The sequence below is a fragment of the Etheostoma cragini genome, chromosome 22 (assembly GCF_013103735.1).
Source record: "Etheostoma cragini isolate CJK2018 chromosome 22, CSU_Ecrag_1.0, whole genome shotgun sequence".
Taxonomy (NCBI): Eukaryota; Metazoa; Chordata; class Actinopteri; order Perciformes; family Percidae; genus Etheostoma; species Etheostoma cragini.
This window is the reverse complement of record NC_048428.1, coordinates 22,231,072-22,240,071: the sequence shown is the minus strand read 5'-3', so window position 1 is coordinate 22,240,071 and position 9,000 is coordinate 22,231,072. Positions and strand designations below refer to the sequence as shown.

General features: G+C 38.4%; 1 long non-coding RNA gene and 1 pseudogene across 1 annotated transcript; both read left to right on the top strand.

The window, feature by feature from the left end:
• Window positions 1–2,784, top strand: part of LOC117937620 — a 7,964-nt pseudogene extending 5,180 nt beyond the window's left edge.
• A 3,426-nt stretch (window positions 2,785–6,210) lies between these two features.
• On the top strand, window positions 6,211–7,796 carry LOC117937645. Its single transcript, XR_004655201.1, has 2 exons — window positions 6,211–6,273; window positions 7,380–7,796. It is a non-coding gene; the product is annotated as an uncharacterized LOC117937645 (long non-coding RNA).
• The last annotated feature ends 1,204 nt before the right edge of the window (window positions 7,797–9,000 follow it).

The following is a 9,000-nucleotide window of genomic DNA, read 5'->3' as shown; positions in this document are numbered from 1 at the left end:
TTTGTCAGAGATCAGCTGTGCTGCTCTGGTCTCAGCTCTGAAGTCCAACCCCTCCCATCTGAGAGAGCTGGACCTGAGTATCAACATCAACCTGAAGGATCCAGGAGTGAAGCAGCTGTGTGCTGGACTGGAGAGTTCAGACTGTAGACTGGAGACTCTGGGGTCAGTTCAAAGTAATATTGAAATACATCGACCCATCTGATTGGATAATAAATAATTGTTATCTTGGTCATTTATTCTTTATTCAGATTGAGGAGCTGCAAATTGTCAGAAGTCAGCTGTGTTGCTCTGGTCTCAGCTCTGATGTCCAACCCCTCCCATCTGAGAGACCTGGACCTGAGCTACAACAAGTTGAAGGATTCAGGAGTGAAGGAGCTGTGTGCTGGACTGGAGAGTCCAGACTGTAGATTGGAGACTCTGAGGTCAGTTCATGTATTTTATTGTTGTCCAGTGTAATTTATCAAATTTAAATCCATAAGAGAAGTTTTACATTTCTATCAGTTCCCTTGTTTTCTGTGTTTGAGTACAAATCAACACAACTCTTTGTTAGTTTTCAGTTTGTGAGTCTAAGCAGTTTGAGTCCAGATGTGGTTTGGACTCAAACTGGATCACTGTCAGAAAACTCTAAGATTTATTCTTCAGTGTGCTGCAACATTATATCAAAATGTAAGATTGTTTTCACATGTTCATAATTAAAAACAATATAAGAGAAGAACACAAGAAATTAAATTTGTAGAAAATGTTATTTACAATGTTATGATTGCAACAAAAATGCACCAAACAATTTGAAATGTTTTTTTCTCAACTTGTTCCTAAATTACACAGTTTATATTTTAAGAGTTAAAGAGATGCATAAGACATTAAAAAAAAACGTTGCTTCATGTAATAAATCTATCTTTTAAAATATACTTGGAAACAAAACAAAACATGATAACATTCATATCAGATCTGCCCTGCACATTGAAGTAACAACTCATTTTAATCAATAGTCATTTTAGGGGAAAGGTCATTGATCAGGACAAAATAATGTTGAACTACATCGACACATCTGATTGGATAATAAATGGATTGTTATCTTCTTCATTTATTCTTTATTCAGACTGGTGAACTGCAGTTTGTCAGAGATCAGCTGTGCTGCTCTGGCCTCAGCTCTGAAGTCCAACCCCTCCCATCTGAGAGACCTGGACCTGAGCTACAACAACCTGAAGGATTCAGGACTGGAGCAGCTGTGTACTGGACTGGAGAGTCCAGACTGTAGACTGGAGACTCTGAGGTCAGTTCATGTATTTTATTGTTGTCCAGTATAATTTATCGAATTTGAATCCATAACAGAAGTTTTAAATTTCTATCAGTTCCCTTGTTTTCTGAGTACAAATCCCCACAACTCTTTGTTAGTTTTCCGTTTGTGAGTCTCTGCAGTTTGTCTCCAGATGTAGTCTGGACTCAAACTGGATCACTGTCAGAAAACACTAAGATGAAAACAAATTAAAACAATACTCATTTTAGGGGAAAGGTCACTGATTAGGACAAAGCAATGTTGAGCTAAATCAACACCTCTGATTGGATAATTAATGGATTGTTATCTTCTTCATTTATTCTTTATTCAGATTGGTGAACTGCAGTTTGTCAGAGATCAGCTGTGCTGCTCTGGCCTCAGCTCTGAAGTCCAGCCCCTCCCATCTGAGAGACCTGGACCTGAGGATGAACGACCTGAAGGATTCAGACGTGAAGCAGCTGTGTGATCTGAAGGAGAGTCCAGACTGTAGACTGGAGACTCTGAGGTCAGTAGAGGGTTGGAGTCAGTCCATGCTGGTTTCAGCAGTATCAAACTAAACACAGTTAGTATATGGGATGTAACAATACACTTAACTCACAATCAGATATGATTTTTTTAACTGGATGAGTTGTTGATAAAGTACTGAAAAATATTCTTTATTTATATAAACTGCCAAACAAAAGATGTGTCCTCTAATCAAAAGTTACATTCAAAATTGTTTTATGATAACAAATTAAATAAAAGCAATTTAAGATTAAAGAGTGATATGTTAATTGCTGAGGCCATATGTCAGATTTAAATGTTTAAAAAAAATGTGTTAATGTTTACCAGTTATTTGCTGTGAAACATAAAAAAGAAGAACCACTAGATGGCAGAAAACGCTGTTGGAATCCTTCCAGTGAAAAACACACGTTAGACCGTTTAGCTGTCAGCATTTTAACTGTGTTGAAAATAGCTTCTAGCTAACGGTAGGCTGTGTCATGACTGTATATGTTCTATTTCCTGTTTTATTTTGATAGTCTTGTTTTTATGTCTAGTCTTGTTTTACTTCCTGCTTTTAGTGTTCCACCCTTGTGATTGTCTGTTGTCTTTCACCTGTTCCCAGCCCTTGTGTCTCCTGTCTATTGTTACCTCTGTACCTTTTGTTTTCTAGTCTATTTCCACTGTGTATTCAGTGAAATGTGCAGAGTCGACAGACGTGATGCCCAAAGTCTCTGCAGGTCTGCGAGCTTCACTCCAACACGTTAACATGAGAGCTGAGAGGAAGCAGGCTGCTCTACACAGCCGCTCCACTCGGTGTCTGAACAGGACTGAAGTCTCTGCTGCTTTTTATACCGGATGTCTGACAGCTGATGGAGGGAGTCTATGGAAACACTCATGCATCTCTCCTCTTCTCTTCTCTCATCAGATGGAGGCCATGATCCGTCAGAGGGATCAGGAGGAGGATGTGTTGCAGGATCAGCTGAGTCCAGATGACCTGATGATCCAGAGAGGTTGAAGCAGCAGCATCCCCTCATATACTGATAGACTCTCCTCTCCCTCCTCACACCTGCCTCCATTTTGTTATCTACAATACTATTATGTTCACTTGCACTGCTGACTGTTACTAAAGTAACAACTGTTTATATCGGCATCTTTTTTGCACAACTTACCTTTTGCACTACTTACATTTCAATTTGCACTGCTGACTGTTTATGTACAGTACCAATTGTTTACATATACATCTGCAATACCTGTAATATGTAATTACTTACCACTGCACTTTAATTTAGATAACTTCTGCCCAAACTTTATTTGCACTACCTTAAATCATTGTTATACTGCTCATTTTAGCCTAACTTACTTTATCTATCTGTAAAACTTCTGTCTATAATAATAGCCATCTGTATGTATATTCATAGTACATATTCACCTATAAACTATGTAAACCATCTGTATATTATGTTCATTGTACATATCTGTAAAAATTCTACTTATAGTAATATCCACCTGTATATCATATTCAGTACATATCCAGCTGTACATCTTGCTCACAATACTTGTAATCTATATTTTATATTCATAGGACAAACCCATCTGTAAAATTCTGTTTATAATAGTATTCATCTCTATATGTATTTAGTACATATCCATGTCCTGCACTCATGGAACCAGTGTATATCCTGCACCTGCTGCTGTTGCACTTCTGGTTAGACCCAAACTGCATTTCGTTGCCTTGTACATGTGTAATGACAATAAAGTTGAATCTAATCTAACTGGGCCGTGGTACTGGGAGGTAGAGCGGAGAGACTCTGGCTGCTTCACAATCCCAACAATGGAAAGAACAGACTAGTGGTTTTGGGGAGAACCTTCTTGTTAGTTGATCTCACAGAACCCTGTTGACAGTTTGAGACGATGCCTTCTTGCTGGTATTGTGTAACAACCCAACGCAGAGGCCGCCTGCAGAGCTCCAAAATGGGGGGGAAGAAGCTCCGTCTGTAGGGAGTCGTGTTGGGAACCGGAGGGTCGCTGGTTCAAGACCCGTTCAGATCAAAGTACGGAGTGTGGACTGGTAACTGGAGAGATGCCAGTTCACCTCCTTGGCACCGCCAAGGTGCTCTTGAGCAAGGCACCAAACCCCCCTCAACCACTCAGCATGCCGGTCTAGCACTGGCAGCCCCCCCACTCTGAAATCTCTTCATTAGTGCATGTATAGGATCTGAGCATATGTGTGTATTTCAGGCCTGTGTGTAGTGTGTAACAACAGAGTGTAAATTGTAATTTTCCCATAAAGAGTATAAATCAAAATTACATTAAATTAAAATAACAGCATGAAAACAACACTAGAACCACTTTATAAACTCTTTAGATTATATCTCCAACCTGGCCTGGGAACGCCTCGGCATCCCCCAGTCGGAGCTGGTTGATGGGGCTCGGGGAAAGGGAAGTTTGGGGTCCCCTGCTGGAGCTGGTCCCCCGAGACCTGATACCGGATAAGTGGATGAAGATCGATGGATGGATTGTTCTTTCTTCTGTATGTTTAAATTCTTATTCCATATGAATCATATGAATAATATATAAAATATGAATCATTGCATCCTGTATCACTGTGATAACAGAATTAAAATGGGAATAAACCCAACATCACTTTGTCTAGATGTTCTCGGACTTCGATACAAGGAAAAAAACGTGTCATGAGCTGAAATAACGTGGTTTTTGTCCTGATTATGTCTGTTTTACTTTTGGGCAAATAAGATATAACAACAAAAGCAGTAAGAGTAAAATGATTTGGCAGAATTTATTGTTTATGTCCATATGTGATAAGATATGAGTGTAATAAGTGTAACTGTTAGTGTGGGGAATTCTTGGATATCACAGCAGGATAAATAATAATAATTTAATTTGAAGTTAAAAGGTCTGAATATTACTGCAGTATTCCTCCTCTGAAAGCGTAGTATTACTGCAGTATTCATCCTCTGGAAGCTGAGTATTACTGCAGTGTTCCTCCTCTGGAAGCTAAGTCTTTCTGCAGTATTCCTTGTCTGAAAGCTGAATATTACTGCAGTATTCCTCCTCTGGAAGCTGAGTATTATTGCGGTATTCCTCCTGTGAAAGCTGAGTATTACTGCAGTATTCCTCCTGTGAAAGCTGAGTATTACTGCGGTATTCCTCCTGTGAAAGCTGAGTATTACTGCGGTATTCCTCCTGTTAAAGCTGAGTATTACTGAGGTATTCCTCCTGTGAAAGCTGAGTATTACTGCGGTATTCCTCATGTTAAAGCTGAGTATTACTGCGGTATTCCTCCTGTTAAAGCTGAGTATCACTGCAGTATTCCTCCTCTGGAAGCTGAGTATCACTGCAGTATTCCTCCTCTGGAAGCTGAGTATTACTGCAGTATTGCTCCTCTGGAAGCTGAGTATTACTGCAGTATTCCTCCTGTGGATGCTGTGTATTACTGCAGTATTCCTCCTCTGGAAGTTAACTATTTCTGCAGTATTCCTCCTCTGGCAGCTGAGTATTACTGCAGTATTCCTCCTGTTAAAGCTGACTATTACTGCAGTATTCCTCCTGTTAAAGCTAAGTATAACTGCAGGATTCCTTCTGTGAAAGCTGAGTATAACTGCAGTATTCCTCATGTGTAAGTTGAGTATTACTGCAGTATTCCACCTCTGGAAGCTGAGTATTACTGCAGTATTCCTCCTCTGGAAGCTGAGTATTACTGCAGTATTCCTCCTCTGGAAGCTGAGTATTACTGCAGTATTCCTCCTCTGGAAGCTGAGTATTACTGCAGTATTCCCCCTCTGGAAGCTGACTATTACTGCAGTATTCCTCCTCTGGAAGCTGAGTATTACTGCAGTATTTCTCCTCTAAAACCCGAGTATTTTGTGTTTTAAGCAGTAATCAGCCAGCAGGGGGAGTTGTTTGCTTACTGATAATCAGAATGAGTGATTGGGGTCAATTCTTACTGTCAGTGAAACATGCTGTGAGGCTGCTGTTTTAAATATGACAAATTAGGACACTAATAAAAGTATTACAACCTACATATTTGCCTGATATTGTTTGTAAAGAATGCCATATTTAATTTACCACAACCACAGTGGTATCAGGATATATGTTGGTCACTAATCAAAAAGAAATTGCAGTTCAGAAAAGGCAAATGTTTGTTAATGGAGATTGAAAGACTGTTTTCTGGTGTATTTTAGATTTCAACGTATAGCTGAGTACTTGGACACAGTTATTAAAGTTACTAAAAAGTCAAACTGTTGCTAGTAGCAGAAAGTGTGTGTTTTGGGACCATTCTGCAGCCAACAGCTGATCTCCTTTCACAGTCTTCCCTTATGCACTTGCTAGAGTTAAAGATTTTGTCTGGTTTGATCTTAATTTCCATCGTTTTACACGAGCTCGGACGTGCGCTGCGGGTTGTAAATGAGCTGTCAGGTTATGCTGATAAGGTGAAACGGAGGCTGAAAACTGGAGATTATGTTTTGGTTGCATCGGCAAAGAAAGCAAAGTCTGAGGTGTGGAAAACTTTCGTGCATAATGAGAATAATGAGCCGGTTACTAACGTCGCTAACTTAGCCAACGTAGCTAACTGTAGCTAACGTAGCTAACTGTAGCTAACTGTAGCTAACGGTAGCTAACGTAGCTAACTTAGCCAACGAGGCTAACTGTAGCTAACGTAGCTAACTGTAGCTAACTTTAGCTAACGTAGTTAACTTCAGCCAACGTAGCTAACGTAGTTAACTTTAGCTAATTTAGCTAACTTAGCTAACCTTAGCTAATCTTTGATAAGTGCGGCGCCATTTTTAGTAAATTAAGTTGTGAGTTTTTTAACAGATGTGTGAGTAAGCCGAACTAAAGAGACTCATCATACTATTAGTGTAGGTTGACTGAATACTAAACCCATAATTGATATTTTCGGTTAGTAAGCTAATTACTCAACGGCTGCTAACGTTAGGCTAGCGTTAGCTAGCTGTTAAATGTTGGTAACGGTTTGTAGACGTTACAGCCGAAAGAAACGTCCAAACGGCCATAAAAACTTCTCGAATCACTTCTGAAGAATACATAATTTACTTGACGTATTCTCAGTTGATTCAAACATTCATATTTTAACATAAATATAGCTTAAAACTTTAAAATAATCACATTTCTCAGGCTACAGTGGTGTATCTGTTTAACGCGCCAGTTATCAGAGTAAAATGAGTGAATTTATAACAAATATTTAATGAAAAACAGCACATTTTTACATTTTAATTATGTTACATTTGAGAATCTTTTAGCAGCGATTTGGTAGATTTATTGTCTTTTGATCAATAATCATGTCAGTCATGTTTTATAAGTCAACTAATGAATACAGCTCTACTTTTTATCTTAACTTAAGCGTCAAAAGTGTCAGCTAATATGTGCAGCTCTATTTTTTTAAATATTAATTTAAATTGTGTAATTTCATATTTCATTGCTTTATGTTTGTTTGATTTTTTTAAAATTATTTTTAAAATTATTTTTTTTAGTTTCTAACTCCCTCTTCGTATTTAATTGTGTTTATATATTGAATGTGCCTTCAAAAAAAATGTTCTCGTCTTTTTCTGTAATTTTTCCCAATATTATTACATTATTGTGAAAGGACCGTAAAGCGACTTCCTGTTTTCTCGGCTAACTTCCTGTTTACGTCGTGCTAGCCGCCGCTAGCTTGCCTCCAGCGGACTGCACGGTCCCGGCGCAGCATCCTGCCTTCACACCGGACCCGGAGTCGCTGAGTGAGGGACCACATCCGCGGTTTCTCTGCTACATTTCCATCTTTTCCCACTTTATTCACAGCGTGGAGACATCTTGGGACTCTCGTTCTGGGACTTTACATCTTTACATCCCTCGCATAACAAGTGGATTTAACCGTTAGGGGAGCACAGCGGAGGTTTTGGAGGTTTTGTGGAGGTTTTTGGAGGATGAACCCCCAGTGTGCCCGCTGTGGGAAGGTGGTCTACCCGACGGAGAAAGTCAGCTGCCTGGACAAGGTGAGCACTTTGTTCGTGGTCCAAAAAAACATCCAGAATCACTCAGGTGGATTTATTTTACATGTACTGCGTCTGATAAAAATAATAGTAACCCTCCGTTTTGATAATAACCTTCAGACTGGAGATTTTTTATTTTTTATTCAAGATTTTAATTGTCATGTGCGCAGCAATTACAGAAAATCAGTCGTTTCTTAGGCTCCCTCCAACAATGATCATTTAATATGTTTAAAAAGTTAATAATGCAAGTAAGAAAACAAGATAATCTCAGACATAAAGTAGTGCAGAAGGTAAAATAAAGGGATGAAATATTACATGTATAAAATCAAAACGTGTATGTGTGTAGTAGAAAGGTGAACACAATTTGAAAATGGATAAACAAAATGAAAAGAGAACGAATGTAGAAAATGTGATGTAGGCTTATATATAGATATAGATATAGATAGATAGATAGATAGATAGATAGATAGATAGATAGATAGATACTTTACTCATCCCAAAGAAATGTCAGGCATCCAGTAGCAAGACAACCATAACACAACAAATACACATACACACATACACTACATTACACATATACACACATATACACACATACAGTAAATCACACATATAGGCTACACACATACAGTATATCACACATATACACACATATATCACACAAATACAAACATATACATACATATAGGGCAGTAGATCATGATTAAATGTTAGCTATGACTGTTACATATAAAACATGATAACCTACAAACTGACTGATTGAATAAGAGTAACGACATTTTGTTCAGTATATACATAAATATGTAAATATGTAAATATGTAAAGGTGAAGTGATTTGTCATTGTTGAAATATCTCAGTATAGTATCTCAACAAATCAGACTTTCATCAAGTAAAATAACACCGTTGTGAGTCGTTTTTAAGTGTTTTCCAGAAAAATGCTGTTTAAGAACTCAGGAGCTGATGCAGTTAATCGATTGATTGGTTGGTTGGTTGATTGATGGATTGATTGGTTGGTTGGTTGATTGGTTGGTTGGTTGAGTGGATTGATTGGTTGGTTGGTTGATTGGTTGGTTGATTGATTAATGGATTAATTGGTTGGTTGGTTGGTTGATTGGTTGGTTGATTGATTAATGGATTGATTGGTTGGTTGATTGACGGATTGATTGGTTGGTTGGTTGATTGATGGATTGATTGGTTGGTTGGTTGATTGGTTGGTTGGTTGAGTGGATTGATTG